The sequence below is a fragment of the Pogoniulus pusillus genome, chromosome Z (genome assembly GCF_015220805.1).
Source record: "Pogoniulus pusillus isolate bPogPus1 chromosome Z, bPogPus1.pri, whole genome shotgun sequence".
NCBI classification, from domain to species: Eukaryota; Metazoa; Chordata; class Aves; order Piciformes; family Lybiidae; genus Pogoniulus; species Pogoniulus pusillus.
This window is the reverse complement of record NC_087309.1, coordinates 81897310-81917481: the sequence shown is the minus strand read 5'-3', so window position 1 is coordinate 81917481 and position 20172 is coordinate 81897310. Positions and strand designations below refer to the sequence as shown.

Genomic DNA, 20172 nt, shown 5'->3' with positions numbered 1-20172 from the left:
AACGAAAAAAATAATACTGTTAAGAAGCAAAGTCCTGGCAAACACTGCACTAATGCTAACTTCACCCATCTCTCTCCCTTGTTTAGTGAACATGCAACTGAAAATAGTTGACTTCCCTCAGCATTCAGCAGCAAGCATTTAGAAAGACAGCTAAGGAAAACAGGTACTGGTTGGAATGTATTCCAAATATCTGTAACCATGGATGCACTATTTTGCACATCAAGAGAAAGAACTACATTGTTTAATTCAAAGTGACCTTTTCACCTTATGCACTTAGAAGACTCTAAATCCACTAAGAACCTGACCTGCTACAGCTGAATATGAAACAATTACCACATGACGATAAGTACACTGCATACATTAAGCAAGGGACAGTCCTGAAGTATACCAAGTAAAATAACCAACATTTCTAAAGAGAATAATGCTTTCCTGTTTTGTTGTTAAATAAAATAATCACGGTTACCAGTTGTAGCCTTGTAGCTATAAGTCACAGATGTATGGGAAATCTATTCCTGTTCTATATATGCAGGGGAGAGTTTCCCTTTTATAAGAGTCAGTCATGTAATATTAGTCTTTCAAATCGGCTCAATATTCATTGATTTTCTGAAACAGTATAAAGTATAGGACTACTGTCTACACAAGTTTCTTCCCTGTTTTCTGCAATTGAAGCTTTCAGAGCTGAGTAGTATATTTTATCACAACTAAGACAAAACTTTCTCTACTCTACATGGTATGTATGCAACCTGTGACAGCATAAACTCTTGCACTGAACACTTGGCCAAATTTTTCATCAGCTTAGTATCTCCCTCTGACACTTTTTCATAGGATCAAACTATTACAAAAGCCATCTTGAGATTTTCTACAAATACAGCTGTTTCTAGAAGGCCTTTAGAAGCACAAGTATCGTTCATGGCATCTAGTTCCACAAGCAATGCAAGTACATTGTTGATTTTTGCGGAATTTGTTTGTTTTTAATAGTTACTGTAATTCGGCCTCAGGCATGTTTTACCTCCTTACAATATAGTCATACATAAGGATAGGTCTTGATAGTGCTGTAGGAAAACAGCTGACTTTTCTAGGCTTAATGTCAAAGCCAGAAGGTTCTCCAGATCATCTGTTTTAGCATCTGGCTTATGCAATCTTCTAACATGGAAGTTATAAAATACATTACATTTAATCTGTCCACTACCTGAAAAGCTGGCTAGAACCAAGTTCCTCTGCTGTGGTCTCCTACTAATCCAGTATAATGCTTTAAACAGGAAAAGGTAAGAGCATTATTCTGTGGCAAGTGTTACAAAAGGGGGTTTTTCTAGAAGCAATGGTAGAGTTGGGGATTGTAGAGGTTGTTTTTTTCTACAACTGAAGAAAGCAATTTATTTCCCTAACAGTAGAAAACATGACCCGCAAGCCCACATCATTGAATTGTCATGCAAAAAAAGTTCCCAAATGAACAAACCTCGTAGATTAAACTGGACTCTCAAGTTGTTTGAGTTATTATAATTTTCTAAACTAGCTTAAAAACACCAAAAAACCCACCAAACCCACAATTGTTACCAAGTCATAAAAACTGAAGCAACTTTTTCCTAAAAACATCTACATTATCCATCTGTAGCCTTTCCAACTATTCCTGAACTAATCTGTATGTGCTGAAGGCTTCAAAGACAGGTAAAGTCCTTTCCCTCTCTCCAAAACAGATTTAATAAAACAGCACCTTAGAGAAGTAGGCCTTAGAAAGTCCTCAAACTGATAGTCTATTATTTTAAGGTGCTTCCTTGAAGGAAAGTTCAAACTGATTTCAGCTAAAGCATATTTTCCAAGTCTTGTGTTTTCTATTTATAATGTCCATTTATACTGTTAAATGCTGACAAAAATTCCTTTAAGATTTTGTAACCATGCTTCCATTTGCCTTTACAGTTATTGATGAAACTTGAATGAAAAACTAATTTAAGTTTTACCTACAACAGTTTTTTACATTTGAAGAAAATAACTTTCCCAACAAAAACTACATCTCAATGCACATGTACAATGTGTTTCTTATACTTGTGTCTCCCGCAGGTAGGTTAAATTAGGTAGATTTTTTTCATACAAAGAAGGCTAGCTGATAAAAGGAATGTGTTCTGATACAATTCCTTCACAGTAACTCACCGTATTTAAGAAAAGCACCTCTGTTATAAAGCGATCACAACTTTTCCCTCCTCAGAATTTACAAAAGCTCTTGTGACCATAGTTACAGATTCTTATGGAGCAAAAATACAGACTTTGTGTAAAAAACAAATACCACAAGGTAATGACAGATTTCCAGATAGGTGCACATATATGAACACCTGAAAACTCACCACATATTACAAATGTCCTTACGTATACCTTAATACCTGCACATGAAGATGAACAAAATAGGTTAAACTAATGAACTTTAACAGCAAGAACTCAATTATTTTGGTCCTCCCAAGCTTTTAACAGCAATGATTATTTGAACACTTTTCAAACCTCAGACAGGCAATGACCAAAGCAATCCAAGATATGGACATTCATTGGCAGTTTTTAAAACCAGCTTCCTACATAGCAGTAAGAAATTGGCAAACAACTTCTTGAAGCTAATACAAGCTCAACAGAAAGTAAATCCCTGTAATTGTAGGCAAATTTGCATTACTCCAGCCCCTTAGTGGATGACAATGGCTTAAATTGTTCAGAGAACAACTCTGAAGTAGTAGAACAAATCATAATCACCCTCAGTATGACAGAAAATTGCGAAGTTATCAGAAGTATCAAGCTTCAATAAAATCTGTGAACATTTAATCGCCCAGAAATTCTTCTAGTACAGCTGCACAACAATCTTTCAACTTGCAGCCTTTTCTATGTATCAAAGACACAGGTCACTAAAATCAGAGCTATTAAAACTTCACTTTCATACTTAGTTTTGCGTTTGGTATAGCCAGCGCATTAACACGATTCTTTGAACTTTACGAACTCTACAGCACCACATATACATGACACACTGAGTAATCCTGGCAACAGCACTGGAAGTGCAGATACACAAAACTGATTCCCCTTCCCCAGGCTACCGAAACAAGAGCAGCAGAGGTCAAGTAGCTTATTTTTATAATTTGCAGAATTAAAGGAAATGGACAAAAGCCATGACTAAAACTTTGCTCTCATCAGAAAGTTTGTCATCTTTCGTTTTTTTGTATCAAAGGCAGTGAGAAGCTTTATTAGTGAACTTCATTCAGATCAGTAGCATTGTGTAAAAATTTGCTCACCTCTGTCCAGTTTTTTTAAGCTCTTGGTCTTTCTTTGATGAATAGACAAGTGTGCCTGAAAGAAATTATCATCTTGGCTGGTCCAGCTCAACAGTTTACAGATCGAGGTCAAAGAATTGTACATTGGTGGTTATGGAACTTAACATCCAAAGAGCACTAATCTTTCAACGCTAATCCTCAAGCCATATGGGCTGTAAGTAACAGCTGTAACACTGCATGTTTGCTAAAAGAGAGAAGTCATGAACACATCAGCCTATGGCCAGCTGGATTTTAACCTGAAAGGGACAAGAGATAGTGACAAAAATTAAAGATTATATTCCTGAGGTAAAAAAGGTTGAGAGTCAGAAACGACACTGACACCATATCCCAAAAATAACAACAAAAAAACAAACACAAATAACCAATGAAAACCTAAAAACAAACCACCACACAAAACCAAAGGGAAAAAAAAAAAGCTCTTTACAGGTTTGAAGCTTTGTCTCATTAAACACAACTAATTTTATGAAATTCCCTTCATGTCCCAGGGGCAAAAGGACAATTATATGGCTGCCATTTTAAGAGCACAAAAATGAATAACCTGGAAAACAAAAGGCAAATTCTCCAAAGGTGCATTCCAGAAAGCCCTGCAAGTTTAGTCTGTGATTTACCACTTATCAACAGTAAGACTAGATACTAAACTTTTGACTAAAATTAACTGATTTAAATGTAATTATTTCTGATTTTATCTGCCTCACACTCCAGCAATCTCGCATGCAGATTCAGTAACAGCTAAGGGATTCAATGCACTGTGATATGCTTGCTCTCTGAAAAATTTGTTTCCCACCATAGTCCAAAAAAACATATACCAAAATTAAAAAATACAAGAATTAAAAAAAAAACCCTTTGCAATTTGGCATTAAACTACACTTAAAGTCTGTTCTGTGGAAAATGAAACAAGCTTAAGGAATCAGAGAATTAACTACTGCCAAATGAACTTGCAACATCTTTGCTAAAAAACAATAAATACCTGTATATGCTTGCAAACACAAAATTCAAGTTCCACATTAATTCATTGTGCTAGTTTGAAGCTAGCTAGAATGTTCTGGTGAGAAGAACTAGATTACAGGCTGTGAAAGAGAAACAATGGTGATGTCTACTTCACTCACAGGCTTGCTGAAGAGGTGTAAGAGCAAGAATCCAAACATAGATAAGGTAGTTGCTCGCTGTCCAGGCTCTGGGCTGCATTCTTCTCTCTCTAACATAAACTGATTAACCCACCTGCTTCCTAACGCCCCTGGCTGACCCTCCATTTCTTCCTTGGGCACAAGGCAACATCTGGGGTAAGGCAGAGAGAGGTGCGAGAAGGTGGAAGGGCAGTTGGGAGCCCCTCCTGAGGACTCAGGTTTCTGGGAGGGGTGATGTGTTTTTGTGTTACTTTTTAACTTGTATATTTCTGTATATAACTATATACACTGTAAATATCTGCTTGTATATTGTGCTAAGCTGTAAATATAAAAGCTTCATTCAATGTCTAGAGTCTAGTCTGGGTGATTTCTAAAGTTTAGGGGGTGTGGGGGGTGGGTGACACCCAAACCTTCACATTCACATATGCATTTCTAAGTAAAAGGCATACTTCAATTTCAGCATTCTGTCCATTCTATTATGGAACCAACATAAACAACTGTGGAAGTTTACAAAAAAGCTTTTGAAGCAGTGGTAAAATTTATCATTTCCTTACCAATAGTAAGATAAAATGTTGTTTCTCCTCACTGTGTTACAATTATTCCTGTGACTTTACACAATATACCAGGACAGTGAAGTACACAAGCAATCTAAAGCATATACATTAATTCCTCTTAAAGGCAGTGCAAAATGGCTTAATGCACAAAACCACACAGGTTTTGTGCAGGTGGTCAGAAAGCTGGCTAGGATGCAGGAGTCCCTGTTAGCCTGCAAAAAGCAACAAGACTTAGAGTTTTGTCTGTGTTTTTTTCCTTCTTAAATTTAATATATATACATGCACACATATACAACTCCATGTGTGTATGTGCATACCTAAAAAACATATGGGTTTTGCACTATTTTATTTTTTGAGTCACACCCCTTAATAGGGGAAGCCTGAACAAAGGCAGATGTTTTGGGTTTTTTTAAACTTTGTTTTGCAGGCTGGAAAGTCAGGACTAGAAAAAATTAGTAACAGCACAGCATTGGTTCTGGCATGGTCCTGCCTTACATGTCATCAGCCAACTCCCAGAGATTTGATATGCAAGACCCCTTTCTTGGCACCCTGTCCCTGGCCACTACAGAGAGGTTCAAAATGGCAGTTAGCCACTATAGCTTTATGCAAAAGTGTACATATTTTGGATTTGTAGTTATCTTTTGTTTAGGGTATTAGGTTGTGTGCATTTTCTTCCCCACTCACATGCATCATCTTCTCCATCAACATCTCACACCTTTTGTAGCTGCATGGCTGAGTAGCAGCCAGAAAGTGAAGGCAGCCAAGCCCTCCTGTAGTGCTGGACTGCGGGGATTGGAGGTGGTCAGCCTCTTTGGTTTCACCCTTCTATTGACTTTTTCCAACCCTTTCAGCAGGAAGTAACATCCCTACAGATGGGAGCAGAGAGGTTTGGAGAGAAATGATGACTGCTTTTCCCAAGGTTTGGGTCTGATAATCTCTGATGTCCCCTCCTCTCTAACCTGTGTTCAAGGGTTCCACAAATTCTATGACTAAACCTTATGTATGTTCCAACTTACTGGCTGATAATTTAATAACGGAACAGCCGTCCATAATGCTTTTATGAATCTGAATGTAAGATCTGGTATTTATTTAACTTTCCCTACACTTCTTTATCAAATGTAAATTTTAACTCACTCTTAAAACTGTTTGCTGCAAGCTTAAAACTGCAAGCTTCCTTGCTTTTAACTGCACAGATACCTGGGTAAAGAGTCCTAGCAGGTTAATGTAACTGCCTAAGTTGCACCCTTCAGCATCCTGACAAATGTCGAACAGCTTAGCTTCTCCATATTGATAGCAGCTACCCTCCTCTTCACCTGAATAAAAAACACTATGTACAAAAATAACAAATACCTAGGATACAACAGCAGCACCTTATTACTGTACAAGCGACATGCTTGACTTCATTCCATGGTAAATGGAAGTAATTGTCTAAGTTCCACAATTATAGTATTTTATCCTTACTCATGCTCTTATAGACGGAGTTGGGGCCAACAACTTAGTATTGCAATGAAATTTACTCAGTTGGATTTGGTACTGATTACAAAAAAAGGTCTCTGGAAACTAGAGAAGGAAATGTCTATTTGAAAAGTCATTGTTCTCTGCTTCAGTGTCTCTTCATAAGGGATACTTCAGTCATCAACTTCTGTTTTCTAAAGACTGTTTAATTGTTATTGTGTTACTCTGAAAAACATTATGCCAAAGTTATCCAAAAAGATCACTCAACATATTCCTGAAGAGAAAGCCCAGGGCAAACTTATCTAAACCTGCTGTTAGAAGGTAACGGAGTGCTAAGATACCCCATTTAACCAAGTCTGTTGGGTTAACTAATCATGTCCAAACTCTTGAGTTTACATCTCTTTAGAAGGCTGGTCTTTCTAACACTTTAAATGTACAACAGTCAGTTCCCAACAACCCAGGCTAAAAGCACTCGTACACATACCTTCCAACGCAGAGGTAATGAAATTTTCATACCGTATTTTAAAGACAAGGTGATTGAAAGGCTACTTTCAAGTTTTTTAGCTTATGAGTAGCCAGTGGACTGGAAGTAGTAAATTACTCTTGGACATCCATTCTGAGACCTTGGAGCCTAGCACACTGAGGGGATGCCACTACAGAACTAAATTAAAAATAAGCGTAATTAAGGTATTTTCCTAAGCCAATCTTAAGAATGTGTGGCATCAAGTTAGTTCTGGAAGAGTATATATATTATATATTTGAAAGAAAAAAGTCTACCATAGGCTTTTATACTTTTTGTCCATGAAGGTCCACAGTAAAGAATGCTGTAACAATGATTAATTCTTAGAGTTTACATTCAATTTCTGCAACTGTTCTATAACTTACTCGTGGCATAAACACTATTTGTCTCCAAGGTGGAAGAAGGGTACAGCACCAATTTGAGGTACAGGGCCAGAAGACACAAAAAACAGCAAAATGGGGAAAAGGAGGAAGTAAGCCAATACACATCAATACTTAAGACCTGTGCTACAGCAAATATCTGTTTTAAAATCCAACACATAAGCATTCAAAATTCTTATTGGGACATATCATTACAGCACCGATTACAAAGTAAAAATGTAATTGTTATGACCCCCAACCTAAGTAACCAATGATAACATTGACAAAGTATTAACAAAAAAACCCTACAAACATAACACCAAAACCCCCCAAAACCAAAACAACAACAACAAAAAAAAACCAACCAACAAAATGAAACCATAAAACCTCACAAGAAAAGCAGAGTCACAAGACACTTAAGAAGGACTAGGTTTGAAAAATACAGTTACCCACATTAGCTCAGCATACAACCAAAAACTACAAGCTGTAGCATAAGCCCATCTATTCACGGACTGGAGACTTATGTCTAAGCTTCCCTCATAACACCACAGTAACTACAATCCTAACAGTATTCAACGAATCAGAGGTCTTGGAAGAGCAACTTGGGTCTCTGTTAAATACCATTACTGACTGCCTCAATTCTCATAAAAATGTAGTTCTCTTAAATTAGCTGGGACCAGAGGGAGGAATTAAAGAGTAAAAATACTGGGTGCATTAAGGCCTACTCTAGTCACAGAAAAATCGGGAAATAATTTTGTTAGTAAATATTGCGACAAAAGAGTAAGCATTCTGTGAACTGAAGCATGATCCTATTAACAAAGACCCTAAAGCCCATACCCAAGATATTATCTCTGAACACCTGATTTACAAAAAAAAAATACCAAAAATAAAACCACAAACACCAAAACCCTACAACCTTATAGACATGATTAGAGAATTTAACTCAGCAGTAATTTTCATCCTACCTTTGCAATGATATGGGGGCGGGGAAAGAACACCGAAGGGAAAAAGGAATTTGGGAATATCTTTTTCCTGTAAATTGCACCTTGAAAAAAATCGATACAATCAGTCACAAACTGAATGTTCCTGCTTTCTTCATCTTCAGGCATCTCAGCTTAAAGCAGTTCTCACAAAATCATTTAAGGAACTATTTACACTGGAAACATACCATGTAAGCGAAAGTACATACGCCTAGGAATAACAAATATCTCACTATACCTACCAAGCAATAATATGAGCTTCATTTTTCCCAGACCAACTGCAAAACATTCACTCACTGTGTACAATGCTGATTATGAATCTTACCCTCAACAGATTATTAGTTCTTAATGCTGAACAGCTGTAAGAACTGTTCTTTCAGCAAGGCACTGAAAACAAAATTCAGCATTGTGTTAAGAGCTCTAAGTATGCTGTTTTTTGATAAATTTGGAGGCTCAGTGGAAGAACACAACTTATTTATGTAAGAGTGCTATTGCTCTATAGAGAAAAAAATGTCAGAAATCTGAGGGAATTTAAATACTGCAGTCAACACTGGATTCCTCTGCAAGGGCAACTTATTTAACTGCTAATCATGCCCCCATATAAAAGATAAGAACTATCAGCACTGTGACATTACATGGCAGTTTCTTTGCCCACACACAGGTCTTTTCAGATTTTTGGTGGAAAGCACAAGACATCTGAGTAAATAGAGGGGGTGGAGCACAGGACAACAGAGAGAGATAAATCAAGCTGTGAACAAAGTGACTTTCCTTAAAAGTACTGGAGATGTTAAACCATCTCTCATATTGCTGGTACTTTTTAAAACACGAAAGAAAAATGCACAAAGTACTAGTCCTGAAATAAGTGTGATCCCTGCATACTCACAAAATAGGAAGACCCTGAAGTACTTAGGAAGAAAAAGATCTGTTTCAAGTCACTCTGGAAAGTTCTTTACTGGACTGTGAAAAAATGTACTTTAAGAGAGGCCTTGCATGATTTTGAGAATACAGCAATTTTTGTTCAGAGACAGCTGCCTTAAACAATGATTTCCTCTTCTGTAGTAGTAGCCAGACATGTGACAAAGTGATGGCAAAGGAACTGAACACTTTAAGAGTGACAACTGCCCTGAAATCACTTGTTGCTTATCAAACCTTGATTGCCCACAGCAAATACACTTCCCTTTTGAACTTTCATAAAAAGCTCTGAGCAAAACCCTGCTTTGAAATTACTCTACTGCACATGAAGCACAAGTGAAAATGAGGAAAGTAAATAAAGAATTTCAGAGAGAATTTGCTGCAGCAGCAACAGTTAAGACTTTTTACCTTTTTAGCGTCCTAATTTTCTTTCTGTAGAGCTCTGCATATGATCCAAACTTGATTCACCAACATAAGCATTCAGTTATATTTCCTGAGATTTTGCAATCTAGGTATTGGTACCCCCTCAAAGACCAAATCCCTTTTTCCTTTTGAAAGAGCATATAATTATTTGCAAAGAGGAATAAACCGTCCTGCAGTATGTGAAACAAGATTGGGTCTACTCAATTGAGGAGCAAACAAGAAATAAATTCATAAGTGAAGTATCTTCCAATGGAAACAGGACCTCAAAAGGCAGAATACTTTTCCTTCTAAAGTCAAGAGAGGCTTTCTAGAAGTCTGTTCTACAGATGAACAAAGCACACACAACATACAAATACGCCTCTTTGTATTTAAACACCCAGTGTTCTAGAAATGTGATTAAAGACACAAGTATGACTAAAAATTAGGATGTTTACTCATAGTAAGACTCACCCCTTTCAGTTTTCCTCCTTGAGTACAAAAAAAAAATTCCATTCTTCAAGCATCTAGTCTAAATCTGTGTGTAACAACAATGCCTCTTTCACCTCCGGTTCCTCAACGAGCTTATAGCAAGGTGCTACCATTTTGAAATTTCATCCACACTGATACAGGTATACGCCCACAGTGACAAGATAAAATTTCTCTTCTCTCTCTCCATGCAAGCCACAAGTATACACATACCTGTAAGTGAGGGCAGGAGTGAATTTCTCCCTCGCAATCTTAACAGTTAGGAAAGCAAATGAACCAGAAAATTTCCACTCTTATTCATACCTAGCGAAGACTTTTTTCCTACCTTCAGCAGCAGAGAGGGATGACCCTGAGGACAGTTACTGTCAATGCTCACACTCCTCCCTACCAACAAGCGACCAACCATAATAATTATACAACAATCTGGAGTTTCCAAGCATGTCAAGCACCTGCATATTCCCTATCTCTAAGCCCACTTAGACATTAGATATTTATGAAGTCACATGAAAGGCAGAACTTACTGTTAAGCTATTTTTTCAATACACTTGTGTCAAAGCATGGATTTTGTGCAATCAGCTCTCAGAAAACTGCATTTCCATTAATGGCAAAACAATCATTAATGAATTTGTGTAATTCTTCACCATTAAGATGGCGAACTTCTGAAGGGGATTAATGAAGAAAAAAGCAGTAATATTCATTTAATAAATCCCTCAGCAAGTGGAAGTTTCTCAGAAGGAAGTAGTAAAAATTAATCTCTAATGTTTACTACTCCCATTTTGATTTCATTATGTGTAAGGCAAAGATTCTTTCCTTTTTCAAATACAGTTTATTACTTTTGATATTAATATACTTGCTTCCCCCACCAGCAGGAAAGAGGGGGAACAGGGACCATGTCTGGACAATTCAGGACATGTTTAGGCCTATCTGCATTTTCCACAACCCTATGGCGCTCATATCATTCCCTAAAACACACATGGTTATGAAACAGGATAAGCAAGCAACTGTCCAAAGGCATACAGACACAGCCAACTGTCTTTCAGGTGTAATTATGAAAACCAATACTGGCAAGAAAGTCAAGCTTTTTACTTTTTTCATTCTGTACATGACTGGCCACGTGTAGGTAGAGCAGTATACCTCTGAACACCTATGGTGGACATTAAATTGTCCATTAATATTACACTTTACCACCTAGTTAGCACAGTACTCTTAAAAGAGACTAAACTTAAACATATCCTGTTCTTTACTAATCGGTCTCTTCCAACAGGAATCTAGGAGGATAAACAACACAAGGTATAGGCAAAAAAAAGCCTCCAAGGTACACATTCAGAAGAAACTGTCACCTTCAGAGATTACTCCCTAAGTTATATGGCTACTTAGCCCAATTGTGATCTCAAGGTTCAAGTCTACCTCTGAACTATTAGGAACACTCTTGAAAACAATAGGATGTAAGATCTTTCAATGACCTTAAAGGAAATACATGAGCACTTTAAACCACTTTGCAAATAAAAAGTCCTAGAGTTTACCAGGCAAGCTCTGCCACCTCTGACAGCAACATAAACAATTCTGGAAAACAGCATTAAGGATCATTAGGTTACCACACTCTACCAATAACTCAAGAAAGGCAGCTGTAATGATTGAACTCAAGGCTCTTCAGCTGAGGCAACTGACACTGTTATAAAGGGAACTGCCAGCTACACCACAGTCAGAATAGAGCCTGCATACAGTAAGGCCAGAGATGGAAGTGAAAAATGAAGATAAGACTTTAAAGTAGCCTTAGTAGTTGGTCACCATGACAAAAACAATGTGTTAGGCGACCATAAGTCAGCAATGTGAGAACAACTTTAAAACCAATGGAAAAAATGGCAAAAAATGAGTAAAAGAGTAAAATGATACACTTCTATTTTGTACAAATTACAATATCTAAGAGAAGGTCAAAAATTAAGCAATCATTCTCTGGAAGTTAAATGTTTACTGAATCACTGAAATCCATAGAACTGCTCTTGAAATTAAGTATTTACTCTTACCAGTAGCCTTACCAGAAAGCACATTTTTATAGCCTTGTGTTAAAGTATACTGTTAGTTACTCCTATTCTACCAGCAGATTCCCCCCTGCAAAAAAGGCATCAGAATACATTTCAATAGCGTTTCAACCACCTTGCAAAAACTACAAAGATTAAGATAATACTATGTAATAGCTAAGGCTAATAGTCATGACAGGTAATGACAGCTATTTCTATGTATTTCAGCATTTTGTGGTACCATTTCAATACAGTTTCCAAGTTAGCAAGTCAAACAAGACTTTGTAAGAATATATCTACAGCAGTTACAGAACACACATAAAGACACAAAGTTAACCTGGATTTATAGAAGCAATTCACCTCCACATTCCATCAACAAATTTACATTTTACACTACAATGGAGAGCTAACTGCAACTACCACATGAGGAAGGAGTAATCCTGAATTCAATTACTTCAGCATTGTTTGAAATGAATCCATGATGAGGCCCTTTTGTCTTCAGAATCAGCTGTTAAAGGCTTATGTGCAAATCACTTCACTGCACTGTTTTCAAGGAACTTCACACTTTGCCATGTCCTAGGGATATGAAGGGACACTGCACACTTACACAAGGCACATTTCATATTAAGTCTCGTCTTTGAAGTCAGCATACCTTTTAAGGTAGTATCTGTACAGTAAGTGGGCCATATCTTGACACAAGTACTCTTTAAGAAAACCTGTGTCAAGAAAGATGAGAATTTGTCTTTCTGTCATAAAAATGACACAACTCTAAAGAGTATTAAGAGGAGGAAAATGAGAATAACTACTAAAAGTACTCTCGTATTTGGTATGAGAAACAAGCTAACAGCCTAACAGGAAATAACCTTCAGTAACAGTGATTCTCTCTCCTGGTTGAGCTTCAGTGAACCTCTTTTTGAAAAAGGGTTTTTTTTTTAAACCACTTTTTTGAATCACTTTCAGCCATCTATTAAAAAAAAAGGAACAAAACCACAAAACATATTCTCATGCCATACTATCAGTAAGTCATCTGTCATCTTTCTAGTATCTGGGAAAGTTAAAAGGAAAGGAAAACGAGAAAGCAAGTATGAGAAGTTTAGAACAGAGGGCTTCATGCTAAAGAAAGGTTATTGTCAAACATTAATGCATTTAAAAAAAACAACACAGCCCACCCTGCAACAAAACAAATACTTTAAAACAGCTACTGCATCAGCTATGTGTTTACAGATGTGAACATGCTCAATAGTTCAGCCTGGCAGCAGATAGCAAGGAAAGAAATAGACTAAGTTGTCAAAGAAAGACTAATACCCAGACTGAGAAAATAGTAAAACAGTGTTCAAAAGTAAAACCAATTAAAACTTCAGGGCTGCATCTTTCAGTTGGTAATTTCATTAATATTTAGAACTACACTGAGTCATTATTTACTTGAGCAAAGATTCACTGAAAAGTATTTCTTCTTAAATCAGTTTATTCCTAGTATTTTCCAGCAAAATGATGATTCTTAAGACTCCATTTACTGCAGAATTCCTTTTCCTAAGTCTCACTTCCCAATGTGAGAAAGCAAACAGTTTTGGAAAAGAAGATTTTAGTAGTAACAGTTTTTAAATTTAGTTAGGCTAGCATTACCCATAAGGACAAAAACTTTGGACTGTCTTCATTTTGTGGTATCAAAGACAACAAAAGATTTGTCAAGTCCTTCAACCAGATCAGCAGCTCACTGGATATGAACACTCACAATATCGATTTTTGACCACAGCAAAACTTGTAAGATAGGAAAAAAAAAAAATCTATGCATGACAGAAGACAATTGCATGGTATAGCAAATACGCTAAAGCTAATGAGGTAGAGTTAAATTTTAAAGAACACAGTTCAGTCCTGGCAGTAACAATACAATGCACCAGTTAACAAACATGACTATTTAAATGATGCATTATTTAAAGGTATGTTGTGGAAGGTCTATTTTTTTTATTTTGCTCTTCAGCCAAAGAATCAATTTAATTATCCAAAGGCCTAGTCTAAGGAAGCTGCACACTTTAGTAAATTTCATGCCTTCAGTCAGAGCAAAGCATTTCAAAATTTGGTGGCTATCATAATGAATTACTACTTAGCTATAACGAGTAAATTATTTTAGCAGCTTTACTAGAATCGTCTTCAGATTGTTAACTAAAAAAATCCAAACACATGAATTAGCACTGCTGCAGAAATCTACTAATGATATCAAGTTACAGACTTCTGCTTGAACTTTTCCATCTAGAACAGCTGGCTGTTTACCTGGTGACATAAATATTCCACAATGATCCTGTAATTTGGATGATTCCACATAAGCTTTACAATGCTGTAAATTCATTATATACATAAATTACTTTCTCCTCACTTCTAGTTATCCACACTGCTTAATGTGGATAAAAAAAGCAGCAGAGGAAAAAATACTGATATATAATACTCAATACCAGCATTGAAGTGTTATTTCTCTCTCAGTAACAGCTGCCTAATTATGCCATGTCAGTGCTTCTCCACCAGAAGCTTCCAAAGCAAAGTAAACAAAACCAGAAAAGTTAGGAGATTTGTTACTTTAGGACAGTGATCAGATCACAACAGAAGCGATTACTATTGATGTGTATATGACCGAAGTCAAGTCTCTAAAGATAACATTTGAAAAGTTAACATCTACAGTAAGCCAAATAGAAGGCAGTATATGCACTATGTCTCTGCACGTTCAGTATCTACCCTTAGTTACAACCTAGAGAGAGATCTAGTTGACAGCAGATCATTCCAGATGTGAACAAAGTACCTTCAATGGTTATTTCGCTTTTACATCATAAAGCAAAATCAACTACCAATAAAAAAAAAAAAACAAAAAAAACCAAAAAACCCACAACCCAAACCAACAAACCCAAGACAGAAAAAACCCTACACCAACTCAAAAAAACAAACCCACCAAAAACCACCACAAAAAACTCAAACCACATTCACCAAGGCCAGTAGGGGGTGCTCTAAATAACTGCGGTGGGGTAATGAAGCGAGCATTTTCCTTGTCTTAGGACAGGCCAGAAGCATGCTGTGTTTAGTTTGGGAGCTCACTTAAGTTCAGGGTGCCATGTCTTTTTTACAAAAAAAAAAAATGCATCTGAAATGCAGGAGCACTCCTTTTAGCAGAAAGTAAATGATTCGGTTTGTGCTATCATCATCACAAGGGCAAACTAATCTGTGTCAGAAAACTAACAGCACAAAGGCTTGACGAGGATTTGTATTCCATGCTCTGTATTTCATGATTTGCAAGCTGTTCAAGATACCAACATGTAGACATAGGGAATGCAATGAAACGCAAAAAGCCTGTGTTAGAGTTTTTACCTACACAACGCCTATTCTGACATAACTAGTTCAGGTCTTTATACTGTGATTGTGCTGAGTTGGTATCTTATATCGAATTACGTTGTGAAACGGCAGAAATGGCCCTAGATCATTCCGCAAGTGTAATACAGTATTTCATCTCTGCCAGTTCTTCGGTGCATCAGCCTCCCCCAAACCAAAAAGAAAAAAGACGCACATTCCAATGAAGCCTCTCTCAGCGGGGCTCACCCAGTTCCCCCTTCCCTCCCTCCCTCGCCCAGGCCTTGCCAGGTTCCCGAATCCCCCTTGATTTTAAGGTTTCATTTTGTTGTAAACAGCAAAACGAAAGGAGAAAGCTTCCAAAGCAAGGATCCTTACCCTTGAAATCCCGCCATGCGCGCAATAAGGAGGGTGAATTGTTTTTCCTTTTTTTGGATGGGAGATGAAGGGGGAGGGGGAAGAAACAAAAGCCTAACCGGAGGAGAGGCTAAACGGCGGAGACAGAGGGAGAAGGCGGAGACCCTGGTGGAGGAGCAGGGCGAGCGTCAGCCATGTTGTGTGTGTTGGTCCAGTATTTACAAACCTGCAGCTGCTGCAGCGCTGGGAGTCTGGGAGAGAGGGGAGCGAAGGGAGGGAGCGAGAAAGACGAGGAGGGAGGAGAAGCAGGAATAGGAAGAAGGAAACGAGGGAATGGATGGAGGAGGGAAAGAAAGGAGGGAAGGAGGGGAGGGAGGGGAGGGAGGAGGGAAAAGCGGCGGCAGCAGACAAAGGATCCCCGCGCAGCCCGCACACAAGCGCGCTCGGAGAACCTCACACGGCGGCAGCGCTCCCGCAGCCCATCTGCTGCCAGCCTGCCGCGGCTCGGCTCCGCCAACGCCGCACTCGAGCCCCACTTCGTCCAGCTTCTCCGCAGCAGGCAGCAGGAGAAAACACACATAACGCTACCCCCACCTCCGCCTGCCCTTGCATGCATTATAGATGGTGAAGTTTATCTGCCAGCAACACCTCAGCAGGCCCCAGCCCAAATATAACAGCTCCGGGGGGGGGGGGGCTCCAGGGAGGGGCTTCAACCCCTCCCCTCCCGACGGGAGACGGATAGTGGATGTTGAGCGGGGCCCCGGCCAAGGAAGAGTGGCAGGCCCCCGAACCCGAAAATGGTGGGGGTCGCCAGGCAGCCGGTCTGCTGCGGGGGAGGGAGCGCAAAGGCAGCAATACGAGTGCGGAGCTCCCATAGCCCCGTTGCTGCCCTCCTTCCCTGGCTTACGGGAGAGCCTCTGAGGTAGGCGGCGGGGGTGACACGAGATGGACGCCGAACCACGGCGCAGAAAGGGCCTGGAGCGCACTCTTAATGTCAGCCCTGGGGGAGGGGAGGCAAGGCCTGGTTGGGTTGGTATCTGCTGTTCCGACTACCCCCACAGCGACTCCCTCCGGCTCTGCCCGGTACTGGGCCGGGCAGCCCAAGGGCGGCGCGAAGCGCTGCGCTCTTCCCCCCCTCCCCACACCTCCCCCACCCTCCACCCGTCGCCTCCCCTCCCCCGCCCTCCCCGCTCGCTCACCTGCCGGCGGGACGGGCGCCCCAGGGTGCCAGGCGGGCGGCCCGGGGGTGCCAGCGCTGCACCTGCAGCGCCCTGCCTTGCCGGGCCGCTCAGCTCCTCCGCGGCGGCAGCGGGTACGGCCGCTCCCCTTGTCTCGTTTGCCCCCCTCCGTCGCCGCTGCCTCCTGCTCGCCTTTGCCACATTTGGATCCTCCTCTCCTTACGCGAGCTCCACCGCCAGGATAGAGGCCTCCTCACCTTCCTGCCAAATAGTGAGCCACCCGCATCGAGCCGTTCAAAACACAGGGCCGGGCCCCGCCCTCCTCTGGCTTGCCCCCCCCGCGCCTCCCGCGGTCGGCGCGCAGCCGCACTGCGCCCCCAAACTGCGACAGGAGCGCAGGCAAGCTGCTCCTGCCCCGCCCGTCGCGAATTTCAGCAGGCTTGTGCTCTCGTAGTAGCTCCCCGCAGCTCTCCTGCTGCCGCCTCAAGCTGTGTGTTACTTACTGTCACGGTGGAGCTGTAGCTCATTCCTGAAGCCTTCTTGTGGGCCGCCCTGAAACACGGACTACGCCGCCCCTGGGGCAACTGGTGCCCCTGGCTCTTCCCGCTTGGTGTTCGCTGCACGCCCAGCGCCGCCTCACGGGCGGGCCAGAGTGGTCCGTGGCAGCGGTGCCTCTCAGCAGCCGCGGCTCCTCCCCATGCAGGCCTTGGGGCTGCATTTTAGCTAGGGCCTTACTGGTTTGCCTGGTCCCCTGCAGTTTCTGGTGGTTTTCTGCGGTGTGCCTGGTTGTCGCCCAATCCTCAAATAATGTTAAGATGATCTGGAGAACTCTTGCTGGACGTGTTTGTACAGAAAGGCCCCAAAGTGTCCGAGTACCTAAAGGCTTGCAAGGTAAATTGATTGTATGTAATAGAGGCTGTGGAGTGAGCTGGTATCACATTGATGTCAGAAAATATAAACGGCTACATTTTGCACTGAGAGGCAACGTTCTTGTGGTGAGTGAGTCCTTGAAAAAATAATTTCAATATTTCTTGCCGTCTACAGAACAGGAAAACAAAGGACTGGGGGAACACTTCAGAAATCCCAGCTGAAGAAAAGCACTGGTTGCATGTGATAATCTTGATAGACTGCCCCAGATGCTCGCAGCTTTTGCCTTCCATTAGGGTGGCAGGCAATACCTGAGAGGGCAGTTGATGGAAAATGTGCAATAGTCAAGACCTGGCCAGCAGTTGCCAGACCACAGATGAGTGCCATCTTCTGAGGATATTTATCGTTACTGTTGGGTTCCACAGCCTTTGAAAGACAAGTAACAAGTTTCTTAACTGACTTGAAGATCATTATCTGCTTAATGAAATGAAACGTGAGTGGTCTAGATGGAGCTGAACACGAGGAGAACATTTGGTAAGACAACATCTTTCAGATGATACTCTGTAAGCCCTTACAGAAAAGAAAAAAAAGTAATCTGTTCTTCTGAAAGTATGAAAATAGTGTCATCAAATCCTAGTCCTACCTCATTTAAGCTTAGATTTCCAAGAGCCATTCATAGCTTCAGACTGAAAACAAAACAGGAAATGGTAAGAAAGTAAGACAATACTGTCCTTTGACAAATTAAGTAATTCATATAACAATGAAAATGTGAACAGCTGGATTCTGGTCTGCATCAGCAGATCAAATAGGTCATTTTTCTCAGCAGAGCTTGGCAAGTTTACTGTGACATCATGCGACTTCTTTAGCTACAACATCCCAAGAAAAACTAATGTTAAGTGAGCCTGCAGCCTGTGTTGATACTGCCCAGACCCAGATACAGGATCTTAGACTTGGCCTTGTTCAACCAACCTCATGGAGTTCATTCATATGGGCTCACTTCTTGAGCTTGCTGTCTTTGCCTAGTTGGTCAAAAGAATTGTTACTAGGTACTTTCAGGTTAACTATGTCTTCATAGCATAAGAAAGCTTATTAGCAGTGTTGTGATTCTGTAGCATTAAGAGGCAGAGGAGTCAAACCTGTTGAACTGTTTTGCTCACAAGCCATAGGGTAGCTTTGTGGACAGAAAGCATCCCTATGAGAACACCTTCGTGTAAAAAATAGTTGTATCTGCTTCAGTCCTCCCACACTTACTCTGTACCGGAGCTTTCCTGCCCAAATACCATAGGTGATGGTCTGGTCCCTTGAGTGCAGCTCGATGCACAGCAGAAATTATTGAGGGTTGTTACTTAAAATACCATAAGGCTTTTATGCTGAGTCCACCATAGGACAATTCTCCTTTCCCTTAAAGTACCCTTAAAATTATCTTTTGGCTCTTGCTAACTACATTATGGATTAATTACTCTAATTGTAAGAGAATGTTTTCTCAAACTGGGCATGCTTGTGGGCTCCACCCTACTAATTTAAGTGACCTGTGCTTGAGTTTTTCTTCCTGATGTTATAAATTGAGAATGACTCAAAAGCAAAGTTTCCAGATTACAAATTTATTCATAATATTAGGCAAGTAGAATATGAGCAGAGTTGCAGCGCTGGACGACAGGGGAGTCACCGCTCCGCCAACTGTCGTGCCGAGTTTCTCAATCAGCCTATATTTATACTATATTGTTCTGCGTTGTTCCGCCCTGCAAGTTACGTAAATCCATCCTTTCTGCGCATGTTCTTTCTTTTGGGTTAGGGTCCTCTTTCCCTTCTGGTGGTCGTTGAAGATGAAGTTAGTAGTCTTCCTCAGGTGTCCTCTGGTTAACCCGTCTCCAAATATGGGTTTCCTTTGGCTGGTTAATGTCTCGACTCCCATATATGGCATGTTTTCTCTTATCTCAAAATTAAGGATGTACCTAAAGCTTAGTCCTTGAAATATTTGGCAGTCAGCTAGCTTATTCCTTGCACATTACCATATACAGCATGACCTTTGCGGTTAGGCATATTTCCTGGTTTGCAATAACTGTACCTACACCTTTATGCTTAACACTCTATTAAAATGTTTCTTTATTAAACAACTACAATTACCTATTACACTGAGTTTACCATAGATACCTCAAGAATGTTCATGGATGTTCCTGTGTCTGTTAATAATTGGGACATTTTTTTCTGAGTTCTCAATGACTATTTTGATTGAGGATCATCCCCAAGAATATGCAGGCAAAGGTGCCAAGGTCTGTGATGCCAGTCTACAGAAACCTGGGCCTTGGTAGCAGATCCTACAGACTTTGGCTAGGACTC

At 40.3% G+C, this 20172-nt stretch overlaps 1 protein-coding gene across 5 annotated transcripts in view; it reads right to left on the bottom strand.

The window, feature by feature from the left end:
• SPIN1 (spindlin 1) overlaps positions 1–17598 on the bottom strand; it is a 63784-nt gene extending 46186 nt beyond the window's left edge. Inside the window, exons 1-2 of one of the 5 annotated variants that reach the window (XM_064176821.1) lie at positions 16990–17067; positions 3258–3532 (exon numbers count right to left, since the gene is read on the bottom strand). The gene's annotated coding sequence lies outside the window, so the exon portion shown is untranslated. Of the gene's footprint in view, positions 1–3257; positions 3533–15811; positions 16338–16989; positions 17213–17471 lie in introns of those variants that run through there. The other 4 variants (XM_064176823.1, XM_064176824.1, XM_064176820.1 and 1 more) reach the window with 4 other exon arrangements.
• Between the last annotated feature and the right edge of the window lie 2574 nt (positions 17599–20172).